Genomic DNA, 8,520 nt, shown 5'->3' with positions numbered 1-8,520 from the left:
AATAACAAATACTCCATTACCAGTCAAAATTTACACTCCAAAGGTTATTCAGGTAAAGTGAGTACCATGTATTGGTGTGTTGTTAAGTTTGCTGACTTACAAAGAAATGAACAGTCTCTAATTTTTATGGAGAGACAGAATATCAACCAGAAATTCCAGAAAAAAAGAAACCACATTATACAAAAGTTAGAAATTGATTTGTATTTAATCCCCGAGCAAAACATGACTTAGTACTTGGTGGAAAAACTCTTGTTGCTAAGTACAGTAGTAAGATGTTTATTGTAGTAGCTGATCACCAAGTTTGCACGTGTCTCAGTAAGGATTTTGTCTCACTCCCCAATTAAGGAAACTCTAAATCCTTTAGGTTTCTTGACTGCTGCTTGGCAACTTAAAGCTTCAGCCCCCTCCATAGATTTTCTGTAGGATAGTGGTCTGGAGACTGGAGACAATTTCTCTTTCCCTTGCTGGAAGAACCATGACCCATCTTTAGTGTTCTGGATGAAGGAAGGGAGTTTTTGTCCAATATTTTATGGTACATGGCCCCATCCAGTGTGTTGGGGACCCTGTACCCTTAACAGAAAAAAATAGCCCCAAAGTCCCAAACACAGCAGGCACATTTAATGCCTAAGAGATCGATTTTAGTTTCATCCGACCACAACACTTTCTCCCAAGCCTTGTCTAAATCACTCAGCTGTTCACTGGAACCTTGCGGTTGCTGCAAGATTTCAATCCATTATGCTGTAGTGCATTACCAATGGTGTTCCTGGTGACTGTGGTTCCAGCTACCTTCAGATCATTAACAAACTCCTCCAGTGTAGTTTTCAGGTGATCTGGCACTCTTTTAATAAGGCAAGATTTTGCATGGAGCTCTAGACCAAGCGAGATTGATAGTTTTAGATCTCTTCCATTTCCAAATAATCACACCAATAGTTGTTACCTTCTCACCAAGTTTCTTGATGATGGTCCTGTAGCAAATTCGAGCCTTGCACAGCTCTACAATCCTGTCACTAACATCCTTTGACAGCTCTTTGGCCATGCTCGTGGTGGAGAAAAATTGAGATAGAATAAGACAGAATAATACAAAATGTGAGTACAAAAGTACTCATGTTTTGCACTCAAAAGTGCAAAAAATTCCTAGAAGCTTAAATAAAAAATGTTGGTATATTATAATTACAACTGAAAATGTAAAAGTTCCTAGAACCCTTAGATTTTTTTTTTTTTTTTTTTTTGGCCTGTCCCGTTTGGCTCTTTTGCCATCAGAATTGTTGTCTAAAGGCAAAGAAAGATGCCCAACGGATTTACTTTACCAAACTGACCATCCCAGCCTTGCCGTAATGGTCCATTTGATTCACCTTTTATTGTTTATTTTATTTTCACTTACTGAATACGGGACAGACTTGACTGGGGGAAAGAAGGGGAGAAAGAAAGAGGGAAAGAGAAACAGCTGAGAAGAGGGACGGGGGAGAAGGGCAAAAGACAAAAACCAACAGAACGGGCAGAGAAAAAAAAATGCATATATCAATCACCTGGATCACCTGCTGAGAAAGAAAAAAGAAAGCAAGCAGAAGAGAACAAGAGTAATAGAATAAACAACATCACAATGATATATGGGAATATGACAGTAAATACTAAATGTTAAACATTATTGTGCAGCACATAAGATCAACAGAACACAGTGTGCTTTGAGGTAGGAGCCAAAAAGGGTGTAGTTTGTGGGTGTGATCACCAGTGTGTACACCTGTGAGCATGGACGCGCTTGTTTTTTGTTTTTTTTAAAAGGTTCCTTCATGTAATAATCTGCTAGAGGGTGTGGGGGGGCCACAGCCCCGTCCTCCAGGGCGTGAAGCAGGTGTGGAGGAGATCAAAACTCCAGACATCCAGAGGCCCCCAGAACACAAGAGACCAAGGAAGACCAACAGAGGGGCAGCTGCGCCACTGTCCCGGAAAGAGCTGAGGAGAGTCCCAGATGAGGGCTCACTCAGCAGCCGCGGAGCAGAAGCCAGGGGGAGTTGCAGTGACGCGCCCGTGAGCTCCGCCGGCAGCCAGCTGGACGCCCATCCCCGGACACAAAGAACCACCAACGCACCGATGTCTGAGGGGGTCCGCCACTGGCAGGGAAAGTGGTGGTAGGGGGAGATAGGCCTCCAAACCTTGGAGGGCCTGAGATGTCCCCAGAGAGGTGGCGCCTGACACCCAACCTGACATATAGACACAGACATACAGGCACACACAGATACAAACATCCATTCCCACCCTCATGCTCTCATATGCACTTACTCCACACTCAACCAACGTGGAGACAGACATAAAGAGACGTTGTACACACGCTCACACTCCCCAAGCGTACTCTACAAACCGGGTCTAGGTGCCCCCGCCCCTGGAGGGGGGAACTGCACCCAGACCCAGGTGGTGTTTCCCTTTTCCCTGCGGTGGGGGGAGGCAGACCGCCCCGACTCCGCAGCAGCAGGAAGGCTCCACACTCCAGACCGCAGTCGGACGGTCAACTCCTCCTCCTAGTCCTAGCCCCCCTGCTCCAGCAGGTCGCAGAGAACGGGGGTGAGAGAAGACTCCGAACCTCCCTCCACCCGCTCATTGTAATGTTGATGCATGTGTGTTCTAAGGTGCATTTAAAACCCAGGAGGGATTGGAGCTACCTGCCAGAGAGCAGCAGGTAAGCGCATGGTCCCTCCTGCTAGCCCTCAATGTCTACGTGTATTTAAAATTGAGAGGTGGGCAACGATGCCAGGGGTGGAGTGTACACCCTGATGGTACTTTGGACTCCGTGTATCGTGCCCACCCCCAAGATCCTATATGTATGTGTAATGAGAGTGTGAGTAATGTGAATGTCTAAGTTGTGGGATAAAATTGAGGCAGAGGCAGCCAGAAGGGGACAGAGGGGGGGGGGGGGGGGGGTAGCCTCTTCTGCACCCTGGTGACATACCCCTACTCCAAGGCCCTGCATGTGTGGGTGGTTGTGGTGGAGCGGGAAGAGGGAGGCAGCTGGAGATGGGGAGGGAAGGAAGGGAGGGGCAAGTGACCCCTCCCTGGGGCCAGCTCCCCCGCTGACCCCAGTAGGCACCCCCATACTCCGCGACCCGCCAGGGAAAGGGGGCCCAGGCCCATCCAGACCGGGCCCAGTGCAGCAGCGCCGCCCGGCCCCACAGAGCCCGGGACAGTCCACCCAACCCCACCACAGAGAAAACTGCACCCACCCCACCATCCACTCATCTTCCAGACTACATAAGACAATAAACACCCAGGCTGAGATCTTCCTCCACCTCTCCTGTATCTCCCCCTCCTGCAGAGGCAGCTCCTGAGGAGAGGAAAGCTCCTGCAAGATGTGACAATCTCCCCCACCAGTTGAAGAGCCCCCCAGGTGGCTCGACGCACCGGCGGCACCCTGCTCCAGGGCTGGGCCCCCATGCACCCACCCGCCCACAACCCCGGCAACACACCAACCAGGACCCAAGCCCCCGAGGCCCGGTCCGGGTCCCAGCCCAGAGACGGAGCGCCCCCAGAACCTCACGCCCATCCCGGACCCACCCAGGGGCAGCCAGGCTACCAGGTCAGTAACCCACGTCCGTCAGCACAGACCCTCCCCTAGCCCCGCTGCACGCAGTCGCGAGGAAACAGTCACCGGAGAGCCAACAGAGCCCCTAACCGGACATGACCGCTACCCCGGGTTGAGCCCCCCAAGGAAGATGCCTCCGGGGAACCCCCCGACGCCCTAAGCCTGTCCCTACCCCCACACCAATCACAACAGTGAAGGCGGGACCAAACTATGACCCCCCACCCCCACTAGGTGATGGAGCTGATCAAAGGAGCCCAGAGCAATTGATCTGATGTGGTGGCAGAGGCTGTATCAAGACTAATGTAATCTAATAGATAATTTCTATATTGGTTAGAATTAAGATTATTTTTATTTTTCCAGTTCATGAGGACTGTTTTCTTGGCTATGCATAGGGCAGTGAAAACCATATGGGCGATATTCTTTTCTGAAGTGACATTATCTAAGCTGCCCAACAAACACACTAAGGGGGAAGTTGGAATGTTACATTTCAGACACTTCGATAAGTCTTCACATATCTCGCGCCAAAACTTCTGAACTGGTGGACAGAACCAAAGAGCGTGGATATAATTGTCCGGTGAATTGGTTTGGCAGTGTGAGCAGTTGTTGGTAGACGTAAAGCCCATCTTGAACATCCGATGACCTGTATAGTGCACTCTATGTAATATTTTGTATTGAATTAATTGAAGACTGGGATTTCTAATTAGATGAAAGGTTTTTAAGCAAATCTGAGACCAGAAGTTTAGGTCTAAGTTAACTGATAAATCCGCTTCCCATTTTGCAATAGGAAGTGATATTGATTCATCTGTTTTAGAAAGCATTCTGTATATTTTGGATAGTAATTTGGGGGGTTTAAGAGTAAGAAATTGAACCACACTTGGTGGTGTTTGTAGTTCAACTTGACCCGGTTTAAATTTCTTTTTTACTATGGATTTAATTTGTTGATATTCTAAAAATCTTTTCTTGTTGATCCCATATTGTGTAACTAGTCCGTCAAATGAAATAAATTCTGTTCCTTCTAGTATATGTTCTAAATATTTGATTCCTTTATCACTCCAATCTGAAAAGTTTATCATATTATTGTTTTGTAATATGTCAGGGTTGTTCCAGATAGGTGTACGTTTGCATGGGATTAATGAAGACGCCGTCAATTTTAGAAACTCCCACCATGCTGTCAGAGAAGAGCTGATGTTGATGCTTTTAAAGCATTCATGTCGTTGGATGTTTGAGCTGATAAATGGTAGGTCTGAGATCTCTAGATTATTGCAGAGTGCTTGTTCTACATCTAGCCAAGGTTCATCTAAGAGGGTGTGTTTTAGCCATCCTGAGATAAACTGAAGCCTGTTGGCTAAGAAGTAGTGCTGAAAGTTAGGCAGTTCTAGTCCTCCTTTATCCTTGGTCTTTTGTAGTGTTTTTAAGCTTATACGTGGGGGTTTATTTTTCCAAAGGAATTTGGACATACATGAATCTAGAGATCTGAACCAATCTTGTGGCGGTTTAGTTGGGATCATTGAGAATAAATAATTTATTTTTGGTAAGACCATCATTTTTATAGCGGCAACCCTTCCCATGAGTGATATGGGTAGACATTTCCATCTAGCCAGATCATCTTCTACCTTCTTTAAAAGTGGGATATGGTTTAATTTAGTTAGATCTGCAAGCTTGGGAGAAACATTAATACCTAAATATTTTATATTTCCCGATTGCAGTGGTGTAGAAGAGGAATTATGGAAGGAGCAATTAATCGGTAGGACTGTAGATTTTGACCAGTTAATTGAGTAATCTGATATTCTTGCAAAAGAGTTTATCAATTCAATCACCCCAGAGATATTGGTTTGTGAATTTTGGAGAAAGAGTAACACATCATCCGCATAAAGGCTGATTTTATGTTCCACGTTCTTGCATTTTATGCCCTTAATTACTGAATTCTGTCTAATTGCTGCTGCTAGTGGTTCAATAAAAATTGCAAATAGTGAAGGGGAGAGTGGGCATCCCTGCCTGGTGCCCCTCAAGAGACAGAAGCTGGAGGATGTCTGGTCATTTGTTCTAACACAAGCTGTTGGGGAATTATATAATATTTTTAACCAGTTTATGAAAGAGGATCCAAAACCAAATTTGTGTAAAGTTGCAAATAGAAATTTCCAGTTAACTCTGTCAAATGCTTTTTCTGCGTCTAAAGAGAATATTGTAGTTTCTAGGTTTTTACTGTATGAGTAGTCTATCAAATTAAGTAATCTACGTGTATTTGTTGATGAGTGCCTACCTTTTATGAAACCAGTTTGGTCAGGATGAATTAAGAGGGGGGTTATTTTCTCCAGTCTCTTTGAGAGAGCTTTGCAGATTATTTTAAGGTCTACATTTATAAGGGATATTGGACGATAGCTTGAGGGATATACAGGGTCTTTGCCTGGTTTTAGCAGGAGATTAATGTTTGCAGAATTCATATTTGATGGAAGTCTGCCCTTTTCTTTAATTTCCAACAACGTTCTGTAGAAAACTGGTGCTAGAATCGACCAGAATTCTTTGTAGAATTCTGCAGGAAAGCCGTCTGGACCTGGAGCCTTATTATTGTGCATACTTATCAGGGCTTCCTGGAGTTCACCTGGTGTCAGTGGTGAATCCAGTGCCATTGCTTGAGTGTCCAATAATTTTGGAAGAGTTATGTTGTCCAAAAACTGATCAATTTCTTTTTTAGATGGGTTTATTTGTGGTGAATACAACGTTTTATAGAAATCCCTGAAAATGTTGTTTATTTGTATCGGATCATATATTGTGTTCCCAGATAAATCTTGAACAGCAAATATAGTTGTTTTTTCTTTATTTATTTTTAGCTGGTTTGCTAGAAATTGACCGGATTTATTACCATGTTCATAATTTTGTAGGCGTAGTCTTTGTACTAAGAATTTTGTTTTTTTATCAATTATCTCATTTAATTCTAGTTTTGTTTTGCGTATTTTGTTCAATGTTTCCTGATCTTGGTGGGACGCGTAGGCTTCTTCTAGTGATTTGATGTTTTTTTCTAATTCCTGAATATTTTTGTTTTCTTTTTTCTTTTTATGTGATGAGAAAGAAATTATTTTACCTCTCATCACAGCTTTCCCTGCTTCCCATAGAACAGAAGCTGATGTTTCGGGAGTGTCATTATAGTTCAAATATGAAGTCCACTCTTTTTTAAAATATTTAATAAAGTCTTCATCTTTAAGTAGTGATATATTAAATCTCCAGTTTTTTCTTGGCGTAGTATTATTCTTGTGCATTAGTGTTAAAGATACAGGACCATGATCGCTGACAGCTATAGGGTGAATCTCAGTGTCTGAAATGTCGTTCAGCAGTGAGCTGCTGACCAAAAAATAATCCAGACGAGAGTAGGAGTGATGGACATGTGAGAAAAAAGTATATTCCTTACTGGTGGGGTGAAGGGAGCGCCATGCATCGCAAAGACCAAAGTCGCTCATATACTGTTTGATTATATTTGTGGACTGCCAATTACGCTGAGTTCCCGCTGTATTGAGCCTATCCATGTCTTCATTTAGTCCAAGGTTGAGGTCACCTCCAAGAACAAGTGTGCCATCTAAGTGTTCAGAGAGTGCACTGAAAAAACCGTGAAAGAATGAGGGATCATCAACATTTGGACCATATACACTTGCAATACATAGCTTTTTATCACGTATAGATAGTTTAATGATTAAGAATCTGCCCTCTGGATCTATAACTGTATCGAGTACTGTGAAATTAATATTTTTATGTATTAAAATTGCTACTCCCCTTTGTCTAGAATTATAACAAGCTGAGAACACATTAGGAAACTCAGGTGTTTTAAGTTCATTCGAACCTCTAAGAGGTCTGTGGGTCTCTTGTAATAGGACAACATCTGCCTGTAGTTTTTTGAGTTGGTTAAATATTTTTAACCTCTTTTCTCTGGAGCCAGCTCCATTTATATTCCATGTAATGAACCTCAGTGTACCCATAGATGTTTGTGTATAACTAGGGATGTATGCTGTGTGCGTTGCTTAGACAGGTGGAGAGAATACGTCACTTGTTCATAAATAAAGAGAAGGAGAGAGAGAAAAAATGTGTGGCGAGATGCTCCCTGAGTCTGACTTTGTGTATGCATAGTTACTAATATGAGTAGGCTTGGCTTAAGTGTGTGTGTGTATCTTATATGACTGTGTGCGCTGTCTGACTGATGTAAATGTGCTGCCGTTGAGCGCATGGTGCGTATGTGTCGAAATAAAGGATGTTTGTGGATGAGTGTCGAAGCAGGTGATCGAGGCAGTGAAAGGAATAAAGAAAGAAACCAAGGACAGGGGTGAGCAGCATAAAACCAAGAGGGGGAAAAGAGAGGAGGAAAAAAAAAAACGAGAAGAAAAAAAAAAAACAGAAACAAAACGTAAACATTCCAATTAAATCACTGACGGAGAGTGACGGTGTTAATTCTGCTATGAAATCACACTTTAAGATGCGATTTGATACTGGTAAGTTAAACAGATGTTAATGCAAGTTAGTGTGAGTGGATAGGGAAATGGTGTAGCTGATTCTTATCTGGTGTGAGGTTAATACAGCCACGGAGTGATGTTGGGGTCGCGGTGGAGCTGTCCGTCCACGTACAGCCGGTCCACAGCGATGACAGCGCGGGAGCCCTTCTGGATGAAGCCGCGTCGGATTGGGAAGAGGACCCTGCGTCGTTCCAAGATCTCTTTGGGGAACTGGTCGTTCACGCTGAAGTCCGTTCCTTTTAATTCCCTGCCGCGGCTTTTCACATGTTGCTTTTGTTTGAAGTGGCCGAATTTGGCCACGATAGGACGTGGTCTCCCGGCCGTAGCCCGAATGGGGCCGAGGCGATGTACCCGATCGAAGACGATGTTCTTCACAGTGTCCTCCGGCAGCTTCAGGTGGGTTTTGATGAAGCTTTTTACCGTGGTCTCCGCGTCCTCTCCAGCGGCTTCTGGAAT

This window comes from Diplotaxodon limnothrissa, linkage group LG16 (genome assembly GCF_057381915.1).
Source record: "Diplotaxodon limnothrissa isolate DT_005_m linkage group LG16, D_limnothrissa_male_GT1.1, whole genome shotgun sequence".
NCBI lineage: Eukaryota > Metazoa > Chordata > Actinopteri > Cichliformes > Cichlidae > Diplotaxodon > Diplotaxodon limnothrissa.
The sequence above is the reverse complement of the archived record's forward strand: the minus strand, read 5'-3'. Positions refer to the sequence as shown.